General features: G+C 45.2%; 1 protein-coding gene and 1 long non-coding RNA gene across 2 annotated transcripts in view; one reads left to right on the plus strand and one right to left on the minus strand.

Moving 5' to 3' along the window:
* Slit3 (slit guidance ligand 3) overlaps nt 1–12,390 on the minus strand; it is a 595,024-nt gene that overhangs the window by 336,280 nt on the left and 246,354 nt on the right. The gene's annotated exons all lie outside the window — the stretch shown is intronic.
* LOC128122825 (uncharacterized) lies at nt 1,961–9,358 on the plus strand. Its single transcript, XR_008222504.1, has 2 exons — nt 1,961–2,336; nt 4,683–9,358. It is a non-coding gene; the product is annotated as an uncharacterized LOC128122825 (long non-coding RNA).

The raw sequence follows: 12,390 nt of genomic DNA on the forward strand, positions 1-12,390 counted from the left end.
ATTGATGCTGTGTTGCCTCTTGTGATGTAAATTATCATTGAAAACCAAAGTTTTCTCGGTGGAAACATCTCTAGACATTTCCTGTAGACTCTGGGTGTAACTGAACAGCAAAGGCTTGCCTAGCATGCACGTGGGGGGCTCTGGTTTGATTCTCTGCACTACGAAGAGATGCGGTTGATAATGGCAATAATGACGCAGGTCAAGGGAATTAGTACTGTCTATGTGACTTGTGCTGCAAGCTACCTTTAAAAGTTGTATGGACCTGTGCCTCAAATCACTGATCCATGGGAAGATGAAAGGCAATTTTGCCTCATAGACAGGCAGTCTTTAATCAGACACATGCTACCGTCTTTCCAGTGGTATTGGCCAATTGGGCTGCTCTGTGCTTTACTTGTGGTTCTAGAAACTCGACTCTGCATCCAGCTTCCATTTTGCACTCTCCGGGTAACATTTCCTTCCACTCCTTTGCAAGTGACTTGACTCACATCGGGCAATGGGGGTCCAAGCAAAAAAAGCAAAGGTGTGGAGTGGACAAAGCCAGGTACTGACATGAAAATGCTGGCAGCTGTCACCAAAATAAACCAAGAAACCAGTCTCTTGGGCAGCTTGGGCAGGGTTTACAGCATTCATGGCAGCCCCTGGATGAGCAGAGCTGGGCAGAGAAGCACACTGTACCCACCCTGCAGCCAGCCTCTTACTTCCCGGGTACCTGTGTGTATGATGATGGAAACAGGAATGTCCTGGAGAAATGGATGATCCTGAAGGTGTGTGCTGCAGCAGTAACTCTGGGAAGGGTGACCAAAAATACCAAGAATAAGACCCAAGAGGAGGTTTAGGTGTACGAACTTTGTGTTTATCAACAAATTTATTCTGCCTGTAGAAACAAACAAAAACCTAATTCCAGAATGTGCTCAGGCATGGGAGTTGGAGCACTAATCCAGAGCCACTGAGATGTACAGAAAGGGAAACGGGCTTTAGCAGGAAGAAACTGGTAGTGAACCAGGGAGAGGTGCTTTGAATCTGAGCTACTAGGACCGCTAGAGTTGATTGCTGAGCAAGATCACGGCTGCCGAAAATCAAAAAAGAGGCAATTCTGATTCCGACCCTCCCCCATACTTCCCATCTATCCTCCTGCCCCAGTGTGACCTGAATCAGTTACACATCTGCACCAGAAGCGTGGAGAAGCTTATAGAAAGGCAAGCTCTCAGGTCTCAGTACACATGGAGCTGGGATTCCTAGCCAAGGGGATAGCCATTATTCACAATTTTCCCAAGGTGAATCTCCTAAGATCTGAGGTCACTGGGCAGCCCACATCTGCATCTGAGGAGTGAACCAAGGCTTGTGCAAGCCCCTCCAACCTGAGCTTTCTACATCCTTCCCAAACTCACCTGAAGGCTTCTGGAATGCACAATAAAAATCAAGGCTGCCTTGCTAAGAAAAGGAGTTGTTTTTGTTTTTTTTTTTTAAGTTGACAGACCATATCCTGAGCCAGGACATTGCCTGCCTGTTGAGTCAAGGACAGGACTTGGCTTAGGCATTCCATATTCCCAAGCAGGCTGCCAGGACTCACTGGAGATGGGGACTTAGGAAATGAGCAGATCTGGTCATTTAAGGGCAAATTTCCATGCTCAGAAATCAGACTTGACCACAAAACTCCATCATTTACCATAAAAGAAATCTCAGGGGATTTTTTTTTTTCAGTTTTCTTCTCCCTTATCGCTGGGTTATGTGGTGAACTACAGAAATACACGTATTGATTTGCTATTCACTCATCAATGCTTAGCATTTCTCTGCTCACAGACTCAAAACTTCCTACCAATTCTGAAGGCAGGCAATTGGCTGTTTCTAGGAAAGTAAGGGTCTTGAAGGTGGATTTCTTTCTTTCTTTCTTTCTTTCTTTCTTTCTTTTTTTTTTCTGTTTCTACTACATGAACAGATGGACTGGCATATGTGACTGCTTTCTCTAGGCACACCAGAGGTGACCTTCTCAAGGTCACTCACAATGTGTGTTTTACATCCCCCTGCTGGGGTGCTCTTAGGACCCTGCATTGGTGACCAGTGTTGAGGGAGCCACTCCCCGACTCTCCTGGCCAATCAGCCTCCCTCGTGCAGGTTGCTAGGCAACAGGAGGGAAGCCAGGATAGCAGCTCTAAATATTTCAGAAGATGGAGGGAGAGAGATTTTAGCTGCATCCTGACAGAGGGATAAGGGACAAGAGTCACTTTAGGAATTAAGAATCCAGTCTTCCAGCAGGGATAGTTCATTGGGGAAGAACCCGCAAAGTCCCTTTCCCGAGCCTGGGGGACAGTGACCGCCTGACGCTGCTGGAGAGGGAAGTAAGTGCTGAAGGAGCAGACAGAAGGCCCAGTGCTTGCTGGGTCACAGCTTGGTTTCCAGGGGTGTGTGTATGTGTGTGTGTGTGTGTGTGTGTGTGTGTGTGTGTGTGTGTGTGTGTGTGTCTGTTTGTTTGAGACAGGATCTCTCTACATAACCTTGGCTGTATCGGAATGCACTGTGTAGACCAAGCTGTCCAAAACCTCACAGAAATCCACCAGTCTCTGCCCCCCCCCCCCCCCCCGAGTGCTGGGATTAAAGGAGCGTGGCCTGGAAATTTTGACACTTTCCTGTGACTCACATAGTCTACTACCACAGAGCACGACCACCACAAACCCAGAGAGCCCCAAGTAAATTAAAAAAAAAATAGAGAAACCTGTGAGGCTACTGTCGTTCTCAAGTCTTGGTAGTTTCTTTGAAGGAAAGTTTGGCTTCCCCAGATGAGTAGCTTCATTCACACGCTGTATATTACTTTATGTTCTCCACATGCTCCTGCCAGGGTCAGGGACACTAACGGCTTTTTAGTTCGCGGATTACATACTACCCATACCGCCTGCTTAATCAGCAGAGAATCATGCTGAAAATACATTCTTTGGTCTCACCCCAAAGATACTGAGTGTGACACTTGAAACGTACACTTTTTAATAAACATTTTTTTGGGGGGGTAACTCCCATTATTTTCCTTTGAAACATAGCTGGAACCATCTCTTTTATAAAAAATGTCCTAATGAAATGTTTTCTCAGGCCCCTCTTCTGCCCCCTTAACCCACAGGCACCCATTACCTCCTGTTCTGCTCCAGGAAACACTGACACCTTTTGTAGTTCTTTGCAAATAATCTCAACTATTCTTGTTTGGTGTTTTGCTGGGAAAGCATTTTCCCTGGACTACAACTGTAGCTGATCCACTATGGTTCTGGGGGCCATAATAGGCCATTGTCTGTCTATGAAATCAAGCTTTATCAGAGCAGCCGAGCCATACTGTAGTCATAATGCAGTCATAGAAGTGAGCGAGTAACATAGAGATGGAGTGGCTTACAAAGCTTAAAATATTTCATTTTACCATCTGGCCTCTTATAGCAAAAATCTGCCACTTGTTAGTTTGGATGAGTGGCAAAGCCTGGCTAACCCTTAAACATGGTCATTTCCTCTTCTTGGTTCCAAAACTACACTACATTTCCCAGCCTTCCTTGCAGTGAGGCATGCTCCTATAACTGAATCCGATCAAACAGATAGGTAAAAAAACTGTAAGATTCTAGCCTGTGTACAATTTCCCTATGTCTGCACAGGAGCCCAGCATTGACTCTGGAGGTCCCCCTAAAGGTACTGGGGCTCATAATCTCTACTCATAATCATGACTTGCTGACAGGACTCTGGTCTCTTCCTTCTTACTTGGAGGCAAAGTGTTAACCCAGTAGGAAAGGCTATTTTGGTTTTTAAATGAGAGAAAACTCAACCTCAATCAGTTTGAGTCTTTATGCATTATATTAAGTCCATTTGTTACAGCAGCTTGAATTAATTTAATTTAAATACTGAGCGTCCTCCTTTAGGCTAGAAGTTAGAGAGAGTTAAAGAGTGGAGTCTCTGCCTTATTCAGAACACCCCTAGCATCTCTAAAACCATGAGCCAGGAGGGTAGGGACCAACCACTGCTACTTTGGGGTATAAGAAAGGAGATGGAAGAGCCAGGGAGGGTAGTGGGTGTGGAAACTAGTCTCGCCTGGGGTCTCTACTTCCATCTTACAAAGGCAGAGGGAGCTTTGTCATCCCCCCTGCTGACTAGTGGATGTCTTGCCACACACATGGCTGGAGCAAGAGGTGTGGCCCTTTCTCCAGGAGATAATCATTTCCAGGGCAGATGTAACATCTAGCAGCATGGTTAGAATGCTACAGGAGGCAGTGGAGTATTAGGGATGAATTCTCAATACAATGTGGCAGACCTGGTCTTAGACCATCCTGGCAGAAACTGCTTCCCTTAAAGCAAGTCACCACCTCTTTGAAGCCATGATTTTCTATGGAAGTCTATACTTCAACACACCACACTAGATGTTAGGCAGAAATGGAGCAATTGTTTATCAAGTTGCCAGGATGCCTGTGGTCCATTAGCACAGCATCAGCAGATTAGGCACTATTCAGGGTTTTGGGTTACTCAGTGGTTTGTGTGGCAAAATACCACCTTTTCCATATGTTTATGTATGTAGTACTTTGAAGTGTTAACTGATATGTTTCACAAAACTCACTCTTAAAAAGGCACACTGCCTGGGAAGACAGAATACAGTCCACCTTTGCTTTGAGGATGGATTGTACCAGCTCCATGTAGAGAACAAAAACACTCATTCTTGGTCTTTTCAGTTTCAAAAATCTAGACCTATGTTGTCTGATACGGTGGCATCTAACTACATGCGGCTATTCAAATCTAAGTGAATGAAAGTGAAGCATATCCCAAGGACCCTGGTCTCATCACTCAGGTGGCTTTGGCTGCAAGGATGGGAAAAGAACATGGACAACAGGCCCATCACTGCAGAAAATTTTACCAGACAGTGCTGCTCTGAACCCAAGTGTACCCAAGGTTTACTGGATCCACCAGAATTAGGATTCCAATCCTTCCAAAGATTCCTCCACCTCAGGGAAAGACAAGAGAGGTAGTGAAGGCACCAGAAACATGATGAGCACATATGGAGATCCCTTAGCTCTCTGTGACAGACACAGAATTGGAAGCAGGTCAGACCAATGGATGACAGACAGAAGCTGAGGTCTGAGGAGACACAGTCCCTCTACTGTGGGGCCACTCAAGGCAGAAAAGCCTCTCAAACCTGCCTTGGCTCTCTGTCCTGGTAAAGAAGCATGGTGTGAGCCGTGACGTCATGGTGGCAATGAGCTGCCTGGCTCAAAATCGTCTTCAGCCTCTCCCAGCACCTCTGAAGTAAGCAGAAGGATGATTGCTTGTGCCTTTCAGGAGCTAACGGGAAGAAGCCATTGAGGAAGCACACCCACAAGCCATTTACCTCTTAGGATTTCTGTTGTGGTGATGAAACACCATGACCAAAGCAACTTGGGGGGGAAAAGATAAATTTGGTTTACACATCACAGTCCATTGTGGAAAGCCATGGCGGGAACCCAAACAGGGCAGGAACCTGGAGGCAGGAGCAGACGCAGAGGCCATCAAGGCTCTGGCTTACTCAGCCTGCTTATTCTTATAGCATCCAGGGCCACCCGTCCAGAGGTGTCACCACCCACAATGAGCTGAACCACCCCCTCTATCAATCACTAAAGAAAATGCCTACAGCCAGATCGTATGGAGGCATTTTCTCCATTGAGGGTCCCTCCTTTCAGATGACTCTAGCTTGTGTCAAGTTGACATAAACCTACACAGCACAACTGACCTCTTGTCAACCTCACAAACACACACATCACCATAACCTTTCCTTTCTTGTTCATCCCCAGAACCACACATTAATATAAACAGCACAATATAAATATTCAAAATTTAAAAGTCACACAGTCTTTAAAAACTCACTTAAAAAGTCAGCTTCTTTAAAATACTCACTCTCTTTTAAAATTTAGAAGTTCAAGTCTCTTAATGGTGGGCTCCTGTAAAATAAAAAACAAATACTTTCTTTCTTCACGAGGGAAGAATCAGGGCACGGACACAGTCTGAACAGAGCAAAACCAAACTCCAACAGTGTAAACAATTCACTGTCTAATGTGTGGGATCCACTCACGATCTGGGCTCCTCCAGCCTCTGCGACACGCCCAAGCTGGTCTTCTAGGTCTACTCCACACCTGCTGCTGTTCTTGGCAGTCATCCTACGGTACCGGCATCTCCAAAATGCTGAGGTCTTCTGTCACAGCTGTCTCCGCTCTTTCCAAGAGAGCCTCTCCTGAACTCCCCTCAGGGTCTCCAGTCCTGCCGCACAGGGCCGAGCCTCAGCTGCTCTCCATAACCTCTTCAGGCCTCCAAATCCAGTACTACCTGTGTGATTCTTACACTACCAAGTTTGGCCACCAGCACGAAGTACAACCTTGGTGGCCTCTGGAACATAGCTCCCTGTGTGCTGACCCTGAGGAAATGCTTCCCCAAAGATTTCACCTCCATGATGCCGGTCTCTTAATCCCTGCCAATTTTTCAGCTCCAGTGAACCAGCATCAATTGTCCCAGTAAGGCAAAGGTTTTATTTCAGTGTTTCTGGTATCTTGTTAATCACAGATGATTCTTAAGCCTCTGCTAAGCAGAACCATAGATTCTTAACTTCAAATAGCAGCAAATGGTCCTGATAGAGTCATTAAGGGACCTTCAAACTTCTCTCTGAAAATTTCACAAACCAGACCTCCATCGTCCCCATTGCTTTCAACATTCTCATCATCCACGCTCCCACAGAAAGGCTCACCGAGCTCTGAACACTCAGAACTTTGGAGCCCAAAGTTCCAAAGTCCTTTCTAAAACACACGGTCACGTCTGTCACAGACAGACATACCCCACGATCTTGGTACCAATTTCTGTCTTAGTTAGGGTTACTATTGCTGTGGTGAAACACCACGACCAAAACAGCTTGGGGAGGAAAGGGTTGATTGGCTTATGCTTCCACAGCACTGCTCATTACTGAAGTCAGGGCAGGAACTCAGACAAAGCGGGAACCTGGAGGCAGGAGCTGATGCAGAGGCCATGGAGGACTGCTGCTCACTGGCTTGCTTGCTTGCTCATCATGGCTTGCTCAGCTTGCTTTCTTACAGGGACAGTACCACTCACAACGGGCTGGACCTTCCTCAATCAATCACTAACTAAGAAAACGCACTCCATCCAGATCTGACGGAGTCAATTTTCCCAACTGAGGTTCCATCCTTTCAGATGACTCTAGCTGGTGTCAAGTTGATATAAAACGAGACAGTACTGAACTACATCTTCTCTGCCTCCATTCTGTTGAGCAACACCCAAACACCTGGAAACTCATATATACCACCACCACCCCACCCAACCCCCCAGAAAGAAGGAAGGGGGACTGAAGTTTGAAATGTCTGCAGTTTGGTTTTTGTGGAAAGTGGACGTGAGGGAAACATTTTTATAAACTAAGCCACCTTTCCTGGAGACTGACGCTTGCAGACTGAGTTTATGTCCACTATATATTTCTTCAATTTGTCTTGCACGAAAATGTTCTTACTGCTGAACACAGTGAAAAAGCAAAAGCTCAATGAAACTCAACCTCAATTTCTCCATCTACAAGCCCATTACTGGATAGGATAGGTTTGGGATAGCAGGAAAATGCAAGGAGAAACAGGGTACGGAGATATCAGGGTCCTGAAGGAAGTGCCGTGATACCTTTCCCAAGGCGAACAAGAAGCCAAGCCAATAAAAAATAAAAAAAAGAGAGAGTGTGCTCTCTGCTTCAGCATCTAGTGCAATAAAGAAGACACCCACCCCAGTTTACAGCCCTGCTTTGTTCCATTAGAAAAGGGTATTATGCAGAAGCAAAGAACAAACATTTCTCCACTTGGCAGATCCCTGAGCCAGTAACTTAGTCCAAGGTTTGGGGCGTGGTAAAGAACATGAACACAACAGAAGTATTTAGCAATGGGCCAATATGAGTATGGTCATTCTCCCCCTTGGAGTGGGGATGGTCATTGGGAATGCACACGATAACAGCGGTCATCAGGCATCATCCACGTGACTTGTCTAGGAAACAACAGAACTGGCATTTAGCAGGGACGCTGTGTCTTCTAATATAGTATGCTGCCCCCATGCTGTGTGTGGATGGATACAAATTCTCTAACATTAAAACAGAGAGCTGTCAATCAAAAGCCTCTTAACAGGCAGTGAGCTGGATATGTGTTTTTTACTTGCTGGAAGCTGTCAAAATGTCTTTGAGACTTAAGGTTGACTAGTCCAGGATCCTACTTGGACTCCCGCGGCATCCCTGGTTCCCGAAGAGCAACAGTGTACAGGACACAGCTAGTTCATCAAAATATGGGATGAACACAGGCGTGTGGGCAGCAATGCTCGTTGGCAGGAATGGAGTGTGACACAAACAGCCTGGGCTCCGTGTCCTGCGGGAGCTATCGTTTTCTCCAGAGCAAACCGTGAACTACCAGGAACAAACCAACCCCTTTAAAGAAGGCGATAAAGGAAAGTAATGAGGGGAAGAGAGAAAATAAGGCAGAGACAGGAAGGAGAGGTATAAATCCAAGACAGAGACTTGGCTTGAAGCTGCTCCAGCCCATGTATTGCAGTATCCGCCCAGAGCCACTGACTGGACAAAGATTTGACTCCTAAAGTCTCCAGACACATCTAAGCCTCACAATGTGGAGGCCAGATTGTGAGACCCAATGACTACGCACTGGGGCACTGCTCATTGGAGCCGCTACATCACCGAAGTCCAAACGGAAGTGCAGATCAGGATGGAGCATTGGACGTTTCCAGAAACAATCTGTTCTTTTTGGCTAATAAGTAGAAGGGACTCTTCTATGTAAGGTTCTAGAACACTGGAGAATTAAGTTTTTTTTGTTTTTTTAAACTATCTTGAATCTATTTGGAATCTTGAAATTACTACTTTAAGGAAAGTGTGTGTGGAAGGGTGAATTCATAAATACTTCTAGAACCACCACAACCACCACAAAAGGGCAACTTAGGCCCCCCGTGTTCCGGGATCACCTTGGAAGGTAATTTTTGACTGACCATCTCATTCTAACAGCCCCCCCTTTGTGAGAGTTTGTGCAGACGAGACTAAATCAGCCGGGTGTAGACAAGCTACACTCAGAACCATTCCCGGAGAACAGAAGGCGCATTCTTTCACACTCTTCCCTTTCTCTGATCTTTTTCACTCGCGAGTTCCTTTTCTGGGACGGATTGTGGGAAGCCGCAGAGTCTCAGCCCATTGCTGGAAGAGCCCTGGCATATGGAGACCTGGATGCCTCTGCCGTGCAGAATGCAAGAGGGGTTGAAATCAAGCACTCCTTGGTAGAGGGAGAAGCACAGACGTCTGGGGGCCTCCCAGAGTCACAGTATGCAAATAATTAAACAAATGGTTTCACAGAAATGTTGTCAAGGCTTCTCAATTCCATCACCATGGTGATAGCTCGTCAAATAAAAAAAATCTAAATGTAAATCTAAAAATTGCTTCATTTGGCTGATGGAAACTAATAAATAGGACTCCTGGTGATTTACCATATCATTCTCTATAATCACCTTGAATTCTCTCAGATTCTACTTGTGTACCTGGCTTGGTCCTGAGATATCTCTGTCCAAACCATCTTTGACCCCCATGAGCCTAAAAGAGTGACTTTCACCTCAATCCATGGAAGTCCAGTCGGCACCCTCTCCGTTCTCCTGCTGGCACTCAGTAAGTTTCGACTCCAGGATGACTGATAGACAGCAGTTCCACAGTCAGGACACTTACAGAAATAACTCCATGCTCCCTGGTGTGTTAATTCCCTGGGACAGAGTCCATGCTGGCCTCAAACTCTGAGATCCACCTGCCTCTGCTACCAGAGTGCTGGGATTAAAGGCGTGCATCACCACCACCTGGGGTGGGGCTTTAGAATATTTTGATGGAATACATTTAAAAAAAAAAGACTTATGAATCTCTGTCATTCTAACTGAAACACCTCCATCCAATTTTTACATTAAAATCTGATGTTGCAATTTGAGGCACCATGAAGTAGACAAAAGCTATGTCCTGTCATTTCTAAAACCATTATTCAAACAAATGGCCTTAAGTTTCCAAAGAGCCGAGTCAAAAACAGGGACAGAAAGATGAGCATCAAGTTCTAAGCACAGAGACCCCTGCTACATCTGTGTAGAGATGAGCATGGAAAAAGATACCAAGTTCATCAACTGCAGATGGAGTAGACGATAACACAACTACTTAGAAGAACATTATGTGGGACTGCGATACATAAACTACAGAAGTTCTACAGCTTTGGACGAGAAAGATGAGTACTGTGTAGGGCTAGCAAAAATATCAAGCTACAAAACAACATGTTTTATTAATGCGTGTATGCACACAAGCAAAAAAGCAGACGACTACTTGCCACAATGCTAACAATTGTTTTTTCTTTTTAATCTTTAATTCTGTTGACTAAGACAGGAGTTTATGCAGTGAGCTTATATGAACAAAATAATAATAATGATAATTATAGTTAAAAAAGTCAAGGGGCTGGAAAGAGGGTTCAGTGGTTAAGAGCACTTGCTGTTCTTGCAGAGGACCCTAGTTCAGTTCCCAGCACCCGCCTGACCATGGCAGCTTACAACTACCTGTAACTCTAGTTCTGAGGGTCCTGGTGCCCTCTTCTGGCTTCCAGGGGTATAACAAACAATAGTACATATACATACATACATACATACATACATACATACATACATACAGGCAAAATATGCACATTAAAAATAAATGTTAAAAAAATCAAGCCACATCGCTGCTTTTAAACTGACTTTTCAAGAATAAGAGAAAAATGATTCAGCATGTATGAAACACCAGGTTTAACCCCTGCCTCTTCCCATAGCACCCCTTAAACAAAAACCAACCAAACAAAAAAGGTAGAAGTCTCTACTGTGCTCCATACTATGGTGAGAAGCAAGCTGAAAAGACCATCTGCTCCATAAATGAGAAGTCTAAATAAAGGGGACATTATGGGTGACCACATGGAACAACAAAGTCACAGATTTCTAGGGGTCCTTGAGCTAACTTTATAGAGATGCCAGCGGATCATGTCCACATGGGTGGACACACATGACTTGGTAGGCAAGAGTAGGAGATAACTGTGGGTACCATCCCAAAGAAGTGTGATATTGGCCAACTTGGTCGTCTGTGCTGAGACTGTTTTTGCATCTGATGGTGGAGGTGATAACAGCAGATGGGCTAAAGCACAGAGCACAGGCCTGCACAGGGCACATTAGGAGATGCCTACTGTTGTTTTCTCTCTATTATTCCCAACCACAGGCTCAATGGAAACTAGCGTGGGAGCAGCTTCGGGCAGAAGAAAGGTTGCCCTTTCATAGGACATCTCTTGCTGCTCACAATCCACTTTCTGTAAGAGATCCTCCCTGAATCGGCTTACATGCTAGAGCTATTATTGAAATTAAATGGCACTCATTTTCCCAAGAACACTTGGGAGTTTGGCCCACCCTTCTCTGGCACCACGCAGTTTTATTGAAGTGCATCATCTGTTGCTGACTTACTCTGTTGACGAAGCCAATCAAAGCCTTCCTCCTCTTCCTTGGCAAAGGACTTTGTACACTCCAATCAAAAGGCACCTTTAATCTGAATCCTTTTCACTCAACTCCTTACCATGACCCACATGCCATTCCATTCCTCCTCCCCCCATGCTGAATGTAATCAGCCTGGTCCAATTTGCTTATATAAACAGGAGGCCAAGGCAGGGGACGTCACTTGGCCATGGCGGTTCTGCTTTTTAAGACATTGCCCGAGACCTTTCAATAGAACCAGACTTGGAGGAGAGTTATATTAAACAGTTTGACTCCAAACCTAAACAGCCCCTGAAGCATTAGTGGTTCAAAGATCTCCCGGTGCATTTATGAAAAGCCATTGATCTGGGAAGAGGTGTTAGAGGACTTGAAATGCACTAAGAAAACTCCTTTGCTGGCAGGAGGCAGAGTGGTTTTCATTAACGGGCTGCCCTTTATCTCGTCACATTACTGACCTGCCAAGGCAGAGATCGCTGCTTCTCCAGCCTTGAAGCTACCTCTAGTCAGAAACTATGATAAGAAAGCATTCGTTTTTAAGACACACACAAAAGAGGGAGGTGTGGCTCTATGGCTGATTGCTTTTCTCAGTTGGATTCGCGAGTATACTTTAAATTTTAAATTTTGTGACCACCTTCGATACATCAAAGCCTTAAGGACACTGTGGATCATTTTACTGGTGTTTGTTAGTGCTTGAGGCAAAAAAGAAACCCCACAAAAATCTGTGACCTCTAAACTTCAGAACTTGAAATATCACCCAGAGTGGGCTCCACTTATAACCCAGAGTAATAAACACCCATACTTCAATTGATCACCTGCAGAAGAGTACAGGCTACCTCCAACCACATTCTGTTGCTTACCAGCTCG

This window comes from Peromyscus californicus, unplaced genomic scaffold, assembly GCF_007827085.1.
Source record: "Peromyscus californicus insignis strain IS unplaced genomic scaffold, ASM782708v3 Scaffold_3__1_contigs__length_106647218, whole genome shotgun sequence".
NCBI classification, from domain to species: Eukaryota; Metazoa; Chordata; class Mammalia; order Rodentia; family Cricetidae; genus Peromyscus; species Peromyscus californicus.